This window comes from Bidens hawaiensis, unplaced genomic scaffold (genome assembly GCF_021521415.1).
Source record: "Bidens hawaiensis isolate Kalapana, Puna unplaced genomic scaffold, B.hawaiensis_p1.1 tig00005411_1, whole genome shotgun sequence".
Taxonomy (NCBI): Eukaryota; Viridiplantae; Streptophyta; class Magnoliopsida; order Asterales; family Asteraceae; genus Bidens; species Bidens hawaiensis.
This window is the reverse complement of record NW_027491344.1, coordinates 125760-135006: the sequence shown is the minus strand read 5'-3', so window position 1 is coordinate 135006 and position 9247 is coordinate 125760. Positions and strand designations below refer to the sequence as shown.

At 36.6% G+C, this 9247-nt stretch overlaps 1 non-coding gene across 1 annotated transcript; it reads right to left on the bottom strand.

The window, feature by feature from the left end:
• Positions 1-7522: 7522 nt before the first annotated feature.
• Positions 7523-7627, bottom strand: LOC143629655 (small nucleolar RNA R71). The gene has a single exon (XR_013153005.1). It is a non-coding gene; the product is annotated as a small nucleolar RNA R71 (small nucleolar RNA).
• Between the last annotated feature and the right edge of the window lie 1620 nt (positions 7628-9247).

The following is a 9247-nucleotide window of genomic DNA, read 5'->3' as shown; positions in this document are numbered from 1 at the left end:
AAGCTGGGCATGTGAGGGCCAATATTCCTAAGAAGAAACACATTTCTAGGCCCTCAGCTGTAAGTGTACCAATTCCCACCACTAGAGCCTCACACCAAAGACAAAAAAGGCCACCTTCTGATGTGGACCTACCACGGAGGCTGAACTTTGATTCTCAAACTGAATCACTCAAAGTGATTATGTCTAGTGGTGATTTAAAGGAAGTAATCTTTAGGGATGACTTTTTGCAGTTCAAGAGGGAGCAGCTGGATGAGATGGAAACTATGAATCTGTATGATTACTACAACAGACATAGGTTTGCTGGAAGACAACAAAATGATTTATCTAAACATCTCAGGGACCAGTTTAGGAAGGTATTCCCCATTCCCAACAAGAAAATAAAACTGGAACTCTCTCAATTTGAAAGGAATAAAAGGGTAAAGAGAATGAGGGTATACAGGTATATTGAAAAGACATTCAAGGCAAAAACCAAAAGCAAGAACCCTCTTACAACTGTGGAGTGTATCAACATGAATCGGCAAATGACAAGGCCAAATTGTGAAGTCCAGTGAAATGGAAGGATTGCAAGCAGTGATATTGATGATAAAGATGGATCCTTCATTCCAAGAAACTCTGATGGACAAGCTTTGGGAATCATAAAGGAGAACACTGACTTAGAATATCTGCATGTGGAGGATCTCAATGATATAATCAGATGGACTGTGCCCACTGATCATCCTAACTGCAGACAGTTATTCATCTTCAAGGAAAGTGCCGCATCATTCAAGTTGGCTTGAAGACAAGAAGCCTCAAGCTCAAGGAGATGAAATTACTTTTATAGCTTTGGTTTACTTTGTATTGTCCATGGGACATAATTTCCAACTTGTAATAGTTTTGTTTATGATATGTAATTTCATTTTGAGATTTAATATGTATTTTGGCTAAGTGTATATAACCTTAGAGGTGTTTTGGTACAGCAGAGGATGTTCCAATCTAGGGGAGATTGTTGGTTTGAGAAAAAGTCTAAAGGAAGATTGGAAATTTCTCAACCTCTCTAAAAACTGCTAAGTATGGACATCGAGCAAGCTCAGACCTCCCAGCAAGGTTTTACTTATCCTAGCAAGATATTTTTCTTTCCCAGCAAGGTTATCTTCTATAATTCCTCTTAAGTGTTAAACCGAGCAAGGTTCACTTTGTCTAGCAAGGTAGTTCTTCAAGTCAAGCAAGGTTTGTTTTCCTAGCAAACCCTTGGCTAAAACCAAGCTAAAACCAGATCTAGCAAGGTTTATTCTTAGTAAACAGTGTTCCCAGCAAACTTAAAGGAAGTTGATCAAGAAACATCCTAAGGACTTCTGCCGAGCAAGGTTCAACTCCTAGCAAAGCTATAGTGTTACCAGCACACTTTGGTTTGCTTAATAAGTTAATATTAACAAAGGATTTAAGGGATTCCTGAAGAACAAGTTTGCTACTTGGACGATATCGAGCAAAGTTTGATATGGTCAAGAGGATTGAAGTCTGCTAGGTGAATATTTTCTTTTGAAAATATTCTAAGTAAAGTTTGCACGGAGAACTGTTTCCTAGCACACTTCATGGTTACCGGGTCTGCTCGACAAAGATACGTGCTGCAAAGCTTGCCCGAAGACCTGTTTTACACTTAGCATTTGTTGTCATAGCTTTAATTATGTACAAATGATTAGGGTTTCCAAAAGTGGAATGTCAGATGTCAGGGAAGACCTATAAAAGGATTATTTTAGGGCACGCTTATGATAGATCTAGACCTAGACCTTACACCTAACTGTGATTTGACAGCTGAAAAATTCCTGTACAGAAATCTGCCTAAAATCCAAACATTCAATTCTGAAACCTTAATTGATTTCCGATTTTTTTCTGACATTATATTAACGGAAATCGTTTGAGTTACAGTATTGTGTTTGTTACCTTTGTGTCTAGTAAGCAACATTTAGTGTGTTAGTGTTTCCGGCATTAATTGTCTATTGTTCTTCCCTAAATTAGCAAGTTGTTAACCTTCTTGTCACCACCTAGGTGTTTGGTTACGATAGTGAGATATTGAGTGATTGAGCGATATAATCAGGACCGACAATTTGTCTTCATTCTTTACATAATATAATGAGTATAACGAATGACTCATTTGCTATACCTTATTCATCAACATTCCATGACGAATGGATACGAAGTAATAACAATTAGGTCCATTCGTTAAACATCCTTAACAAATGGACACGAACAATAACTTATAGTCTCATTTATTAAACATACTTAACGAAAGAGCATATGTAAACTAACGAGTGGGACTGGTAATTACCAAAATGCCCTTACATTAATATAAATATATTACATAAGTTACAAAGACTCGAGACGACCAAAACGGTTCACTAACAAACTCCCCCGCATCTCATGCTCTTTGTCTTTACTTTACTTGAACCGCTTCGTCTTCCAGTCAGCACAACTATGAACTCCAAACGCGTGACAAACATGAACAACGCATTGGAATTGCATAGAGCGATCATAGTCTTCAATATTAGCAAAACGAATCTCGTTCTGGAACAACACGTCGCTATCAGACTCTGATAAGTTGACAAGCCACATTTTATCGATGACTCGCACAAATTCCGTCTTCAAACATGTTCCCTAAACAATAACCGCTCCGCCCATTCGGTTTTCATAATACCACCTGTTGAATGTCTTGTAAAGACTTTGCCGAAACGTCTTCATAGGCACTCGTTTCATCGTGCATAGTGGCTTGACCTTTAGTATGAGCTTCCTCCAACCAGTTTGCGGATCAATCTTGTCGATATACTTCCTGGTTGGTACATGCATCTTGAAAAATTTAAACCAATGATTAACCTCAAAAAACATATGTTGGTGAAACCATCCTTCCAGTAGATTTCCATGACGGTTGATAAATGACCGATTAGCGAGAGTCCACACATCCCACCTCGAAAATGAGAGAACGTCAGTAATGTACTGATGATACTGAACGCCATTCTCCCATTTGATTATACACACTCTCAGATCCGAATCATACATCTATGACACAATGTCACCTTTGACGGTTGTCACTGCCTTGAATGTCGTCTTTTGATTAGCCTTTGTACGTGCACTAACCTCAATCTTGTGCTTTTTATCAACAAAATGATAAGCTTCGATAACCTTAGAAGTCTGGGATTTGTTGTGTGTACCAAACCACCCTTCAGCATCAGGATCCATTTACGTCGATCCTTTTTCCGGTACGTTACCTTTCTTCTTCTTCTTCTTCTTCTTCTTCATGGTGTTCTTCAGATGTTCTTCGGCAGCTTTAACTTGTTCATCAGTGAAGAATGGAACACCCTAATCAACATTAGAATGCATATAAAGATCAGGATATCCCTTTGCCGTCACATCCTCAATCTCGATGTCCATATAAATAAACGACGTGTAACATTCATTACTTTTCAAACCCGAAATCTGACCCATTTTAAATTTTTGGTTTTCATTTATAAATATATTTATAATTTAAATATATATTTCAAGTTTCATCTTATGTATTTCTATTATATTCATTAACTGACACGTTTTGATGTCTCGATGTATTCGTATCTTTTGTTTATTTTCTATACAATATTCTCGATAATTCAAGTTATAATTCAATCATTTCGTTTGAATTACAAAACTCCAGTAATTAATGTTTACTTAATCGAATCCGAAGCTATCCAAGTATAATACGAGAATAATCCAACTTGGTAACTTTTATCACCGTTATGTAATATCTAAAAGTATAAGGTTTAAATTGCAATTAAAGTTTTAATATGTTTTAATATAACATAATCGTCTAAGGGGCCAATATGTAAAGTTAGTATTCCAGATAATATAAAAAGATCTCAGCTAGCCCCCCCCCCCCCCCTTTCTTCTTTCCAATCATTTGGCAGGGCAATCCGGCGGCCGGAATACCAAAAGAATCTGCTTAACCGCCTTTTTGACCAGTTAAATCACCTCAAACGACTTATACACTAATCTTAATCCTTAATACGCGATTTATTACGTCATTTAATAACCCATTAACTAGTATTAATCATCAAAACCGTCAGACTATTTTATAAAATCCATTAATGATCAATTAACTCTAAAAGCTTCAGTTGATATTATGAATAAAACTTAAACTTGCATCTAAACTTTCCTCATTCATCACTTTAATCTGAAACACTCTCAATAATCACGAAGTAGTTTGCCAAACTCGTTTTCCGGCCAACCGTGTTCATTCTCAACCAAGAACCATTCCAGGTAATTAATATATGTGTTTTAATCATTTTTAGCTGATTAACAAAACCCAAAAGGTAAATCGATCAGTCATAAGACGGATTAAGGGAATTGAAATCTAGGGTGTGAAGCTAGAAGATGAACTTGTAAGTGAAACATATATATATATATATATATATATATATATATATATATATATATATATATATATAGGTATTGGATCATTTCTGAAGTTTTTTAAAGCGAGAAGTGCGAGAAGTGAATGTATAACTCCATTAATCCCTAATTTCACTCCATTTCTTATGTGTAGGTGTGTTGTGTAGGTGCGTATGTACATGTGTAGGTACGTATGTTTGTATGTGTGTAGGTATGTAGGTTTCAATGTGGCTTGGTACATTTTTATGTGTATAGGTAGGTTTGAATGTGTATTAAGACATAAATACAACCAACCTACATACATGTAAGTAACATCATAAGCAAGGGAGTGGAAAATTAGGGATTAATGGAGTTACACATTCACTTCTCGCTGTATATATATATATATATATATATATATATATATATATGTATATATATATGGGAGGGATATTTTGAGAACCTTGATGAGTTGTAAGAACTTTAAGAACTGAATATGAACCACACATTTAATTAAATGTGTATAAAATATGTGGCTAAGAATAAATCTGATTGAAAATTTAATCAGGAGAGAGAATACAAATTTTTGATAATTACAGAAGTTTAAATGTTAGTTACACATGTGTAATAAGTCAATTCGGTGTGTAAAAAAATAGTATAATTTTTTAACATTACTTACGCTTACGTATTACATATGTGTAAAAAATGAAAAAAAATAATTGTTACGTTGAGTTCTTTCGAGTTCTTAAAACTCAAAGTGATTCGCAAAAGAAATCAATCATATATATATATATATATATATATATATATATATATATATATATATATTATATATATGAGTCCCAAGAGCTTTCTCTAAGAACTGGTATTTGATGTGTGGGTAAAAATATGTGTATTAAGTGTGTACATTCGTGTGTTTCGATTAGTTATTTATTGTAAACACGATTACTTTGAGTGCGTTTGTGGTTACAGGTGTGTGGAGCTTAACAGAGCTTAAAGAATCTAATTTGGAGCATTCATGATGAAGTGGAAATGAAAGTAATGATCGATTAGATGATAGAGAATTGAAATACGAAGACGTGGCCGCAAACGGGGAGGAAAACGCAGTTGAAATGAAGATACTATGAAGAAAACAATATTTGGTCTCGTAGCACCGTAAAGCAGAGTTCAAGGACCGTAAGCTAGGGTCTGACCGTAAGCTACAGTGGCCAGACTGCAGGTTACGGTCTGGTCTGACGGAAAAAGGGATTTTGGTGATTTTCTTCTATATTTAAAGCCCTAAAACCCTAAGGTTGATTCCATTCAATTATAATCATTTTTGGGACTTCTTGGAGGCCATCTTACACCACCAACACTCATCCTAATCACAAGATTGATCCATGAACACCTTCTCTAACATCATAATTAAGAGCATGAAGATCAAGATGTAAGGCTAAGGACTTCATAACCATCTCCGAGTGGAGGTTTGAGTTGCATGTTAGGTTTTGACATTCAATACTTTAACTTTGGATTTGTAATTGATTAATCATTTGGTTGATCAATTCTTTGTGTTTGCTTTTGTGCTTAAACGGTTTTTATTAATTGATTACTTAATCTTTTGTCAGTTAATTGATTTGTGGTCACCAACAATTAGGATTAAGTTCTTTCTTCATTGACCCATTTATCGTTAACCATATTATTGATTTTGGGTTTCAACAAGTAAAACCGACTATCAAATAGATTTTCATTTAGCCGTGTCAACTCTTCGGATTCAGTTCTAACAATCAACATAGTCAATCTTTAAGTCTTTTGATTTACATATATTAGAAGAAACCGTCCAAAGAAGTTTATCAATTCCTTAGCTTGCTGCAAAACCCGAACCCTGGAGTTTGGTTATTTTCATATCATTGTTTACAAACTACTCTTTTAAATCGCTTGACATCGTTTATCCATTTCAATTATTTTTATAATAAAATTTGAGTTCCACTTGCACTTTCCACTAATTCCCTGTGGATTCGACACCTTACTTGCCCTAGCTAGTAAAGGTATTTAATAAATGTTTTTGATTGACTTTTCGACATCAATCAAAATGGCGCCGTTTCCGGGGAATCAACGTGCAAAGTGCTAGTTTAGCTTAGTTTTTTAGTTTTTCTTTTTAATTTTTCTTCGTTAATTTTACGCGGGGTGTTAGTGTTTGTGTCAGTGCAAATAACTTTACAAGTTGATGCAGAAGAGATATTCCTGTGAGAAAGAGCTGCTCTAATTTGATCCCGAAATCGAGAAAACAGCAAGACGAAACCGAGTAGCTCAAAATACTCAACCAAATACCTGAAATCATAACACCAAAAGAAGAGACCATGAGTAACCGAAACCGAAAAGACCCAAGTGTTTACCAACCACATAACCAAGAACAACCAATCGCACAAAACATTAACCGTGACAGAAACTGCAATCTGTTCAACCAAAACATGTTAATCGTAATCCCAGAAACATGGATGACAACTTGTCAATTATATCCGCCCAGTAAACCGCCAAAGACACGATGATTTGAGAGAGGAAAACCCAAGGTTAATAGTTCTCGTGCACAAGTGGAAAATTGGTAGATAGGGGACGACCATGGTTTCGATTCTGAGGATGAGGAGGAGTTTAGAGATGAACAAGGGGGTCGATATCAGCAACAAGATCTCCATGATGATCAAGAGATTAGACAGAATCATCCAAAAAATCGAAGAGATCGAGCACCAAGATGACAACCAAACCATGAACAGCTGTACTATGATTTTGATGATGGAGTTCAAAGGGCATTTGTTCCATTGACAGTCAGAGGCGTTCAAAGCGACTTCATTCCACAAGTGGCTACGAATCCTTTACCAATCATTATCCCAGTCAGACGTGGAAGAACTTTTTCAGTAAGGCAAAATAGTTTGACGGGGTTACTTACATTTCATGGAAAGGCTACAGAAGAACCATACCTACACTTGAGTGACTTCAACTCAATATGCGCACTCAAGTCAAGGCTTTACTACGGAAGAAATGAAGATGGTAGTCTTCCATTTTAGCTTGAAAGATATGGCAAAACAGTGGTTTCTATCGTTGCCATCAGCTAGTATTTTCACTTGGGGAGACTTGGCACAACAGTTTTTAGACCAGTATTATACTCCATAGAGAACCACAGAGGCCCGCAACAACATTTGAAACTTTCAGCAGATCACTGGTGAAACTTTCTATGAATCATTCCAGCGTTTAAACGATTGTTGAGGACTTGTCCGCATCATGGGATTGCCTTATGGGAATTAATAAAGGCATCCACTATAGTCTCTCAAATTATGATGTTCGTGACCTCCAAGCCACCACGAATGGATCTTTTCTTGCAAATGATGAAAACGAGGATTGGGGACATTTGGAGAGACATGCGAGTAACTTAAAGAGACAAGCACAGTCGAATAGGATGTCAAAAAGGTCAGTGGTGAAAGCAGTTAAAAGTCATAGGGTCAGATGATAGAATAAATAGACTGGAAAACAAGATGGATAGGTTGTTGCTTGCAGGTGTACAAGGTGCCGGAAATTCGGGAAAAGCATATCCGGTATGTGGAGGTTGTGGTGAGTTGGGACATGAAGTTGCGAATTATGGGGCAACATATGATGAAGAAGAGGTGAATTATGTACAGGGTGAACATAGATACAATAAAAACATGAACTCAAAAAATTACCAATCTAGCCTCAGAAATCACCCAAACTTCGGTTATAGAAATCCAAACACCCAACATAACCAAAACTTTCAGGGCAGTTCTCAAAAAACAGGATACCAGTCGAATCAAAGGCAGTATGGGATTGGATCGTGTAATAATCAGAGCGGGTATAACCAAGGGAATTCTTTGGTTAACAAAGAGGAGTCACTTAAGGATGTGATGGAGTTATTGAAACAAATGAAGGCAGATCAAGAGACTCAGAATAAGGCATTGAATCAGAGGTTGGAGCTTCAAGAGAAGACAAATGCTGCAAGAGATAAACAGGTGAGTCAACTGGCAGAAGAAATGGCAAGCCTAAAGAGAAATCCATCCAAACTACCGAGTGACACTTTGAAGAATCCAAGCCATCAAAGTAGTAGTTCGTCAAACTCCAAAAATGAAAATGTTAGTGCCATCACAATCAAAGATAGTGTGGAGAATGACACGGTTAAAGAATTTGAAACGGGGACACCACTAATCTCTATTTAGATTGGTGAGTTCAAGACCACCAAGGCACTTGTTGATTATGGTGCGAGTGTGAGTGTTCTACCAGGGAGTGTGTATGACCGTTTTGATTTTGGACCTTTACAAGAAGTTGATACCACCTTGGTGTTAGCTGATTTCACTCGAAGACGACCTCGAGGGAAGCTGGTTGGTGTTGCGGTTGAGGTTGGTGATTTTTACTACCATGAATATTTCTTGGTCCTTGATTATGCACCGGCTGAGAAGGAAGAAGAACCCCGTGTGATATTGGGGAGACCGTTTTTGGCTACTTCAAATGCTCATATTATCTGCCGAGACGAAACAGTTTGCATGACCTTCGGTAACCGTAAGTTAATTTTAAGTATATTTTCAAATTCATATGATTATTCTTTTGAAAATAAATATTCTAAGTGATGTGCTACTTACGAGTGTCTTCCTCGTACGGGTGAGGATGACACCAAAAAGGAGAAAATGTTGTTATTGACAAGTCTAAGAGTGAACCAGAGAAGGAAGAGTAAAATGCAGTAGATGTAAAAAGTGTAGCAACAATATGTTCAACAAACAATATTAAGATGGTGATGGAAGTAGTGGTCAATGAGAAAAATGATGGAACATACAAGAAGAAACCACCAAAGAAGGAGAAGGTAAAGAAGCCACAAGGATTTGAGAATGAACAAAGGAGGTTGCCA